The sequence below is a fragment of the Schistocerca serialis genome, chromosome 10 (assembly GCF_023864345.2).
Source record: "Schistocerca serialis cubense isolate TAMUIC-IGC-003099 chromosome 10, iqSchSeri2.2, whole genome shotgun sequence".
Taxonomy (NCBI): domain Eukaryota; kingdom Metazoa; phylum Arthropoda; class Insecta; order Orthoptera; family Acrididae; genus Schistocerca; species Schistocerca serialis.
The window spans coordinates 246032620-246035000 of NC_064647.1; positions in this window are offsets into that span (position 1 = coordinate 246032620).

Below are 2381 nucleotides of genomic sequence, written 5' to 3' on the forward strand. Positions count from 1 at the left end.
TTAAAAAAATAGAAAAGTTTTAATGAAACTTAAAAGGAGGGTGGGGGATATGGGGGTAGCTAACATGCAAACTAATTTCATTAAATGAATGTTTAAACTTACCTCTTCGTAAGGGCAATACCGAAGAATGTAGCAGCTCTATGTTCTTCTGCATTGACGCCAGGTCGAAGTTGTAATATTAGTTTTTTTAGATGAGCCTTCCTGATTTCAAGCAGTATCAGTGCTCTCTTTATGTCGTATAGTCATGCCCTATAAATATATGAAATGAATCACTCGTTTGTTACCTTTCTGATCTTCGACTTCTTACCCTTGATGTGGCGTCGAATGTAATGAAGACCTACACCAAGGTGGCTAGACCTGCCCCACAAGGGGCCTCCCGGCCAATGACGCCAAACGCTCTTTTCCACTTCCATTGTTGAGCATGAGCGAGTTGTGTAGACGGCAGCTGTGTGAACCAGGTGCGGTGTTTCCACATAAATCATGTTCACGATATACGTTTATTCGGTACTGGTGGTTTCTCTTTGTAGTTACTTGTACAAAATGACAGCATAGAAGTGACGCTGTGGCAACAGCGCGCGTTTAAAGTTTCGGGAGGAGGGAGAAAGGCTTCTTTTCACAGGCAGCAGATACGAGCACTATAGTCGAGACAGCCATGGAGGTAAGAATAAGGGGAGATGGCGCTACGTATCCCAGCCGTACTACGTTTTGAAGCCATGGGAGCGTGGCTCGCTGCCATGACACTCTGACCAAAACATTGCCAGTGTGCTATAGCGCTGCGTGTATTACAGTCGCTAATTGCACCATATACGCATGTAACGTTATCAGATTGGTTGTTTCAAAGTTTTTGTTTAAAATAAACCTCGTAAAGGCGAAATTCCGCGTTTCTTCTGATTAAAAATAGTTTTTAATGTAATATTACGAATAGCTAGCCTTCAATGTAAACGATACAATTTTGTTAATTCAGTAGTAAACGTGTATCACAAACTGAATAATAGAAACTGAAAACTAAGTTAGCTATACCCTCCCTCCAAAGCCCCATAAACACATCTTGTTTTTAATACGTACTGGAACATTTCAGTTACGTTACACTACTGGGAAACACTGTTCATTACCACCAATATTTACTGAAATACGGTACTTATAATGGCAAATCTACACAGTGTCCTGTTTAGGCCTATACTTTACGCCAGTTAATGTAGTGTTAGCTTTTAATTTGGTACATGATGAAGACAAAGTGGTTACTCAACACTTCCGATTATCGACGATACGTACGTATTATACTGAAATGTGAACTTGAAAACTAAGAACTTAATTCTTTGAATTAACATACCTTTTGCAAATGTTTTGGGTGTGTAGGGAAAACTGATGGTACAGCATTTTCTCGGAGCGTTACTGTTGAAAGGGAAGTTCGGTCTATGTCCTCTTCTCGGAAATGCTGCGAACATATAGTGCTCCATTTAGACGCACGCCAATTCTTCCTCCTCACGGCATTCTCCCACAGAGCTTTCCGACTTTCATTTTTAGGAAATCTAAAATCATACAACACGCTATAGTACAAGTACCAATGTAGCACACGTTCATTCACAATGAAGTTGTAAAATCACACTTAACGAGACACACATGAAATGTTATTCCCTTCGATTTCGCATCACAATCAGAACGATTCGTACATCCGAACACCCCATAAGTCACCATAATAGCGCAAAATCCTCCCAAAAGCGAGCGACAAGCCTATGCACACAAGCTTACAGCAGCAATGTTTTGGTCGGATTGAGATGGCTTCACATAGCTTCGCAGCTGTGACGTCACGGCGTCTCCCTCTATTCTTACCTCCATGGAGACAGCATAACTTCCCTGACAGCTCTCAGCGCTGTTGCCAGCTTTAAATTGCGGAGCGCTAACGGCTGCAGGTGAAAACAGTAGCCGTCTACAGGGCAGTGACAATACTGAGGTGTTGCCATAGAGACGTTCACAAAATCGCATTACGTTATTGGCTGAGGTAGGCCCTTGATGATGGATGGAGAGGGTTTTAAGGGCACACGACGGCAAGGTCTTCAGTGCCTGCTCAGTAACAGATTGAGATGGTTGTCAAGAAAAGACTCAGAACAGTAAGATAAAACAGAACGTAAGACACAGTAAACTAGCTTGTAAAAATATGTGCCTACCCACACCGAAGCGTGGGATGAAGCACGCCACCAGTAGTAAAACATGGACAACCTAGGAAGAAAGTGGTAGAGGGAGCTAAAACAATATAGCAGATGGTAGTGGCTGGCTGACTGGAAGGAAAAAGGGAGGAACCAGTCACTTTGCAATACACTAAAACCTCCAGCCTAAACGTTTAGACCAGAGTCCAGGCACATCACAAAACTTTAAAACCCCTA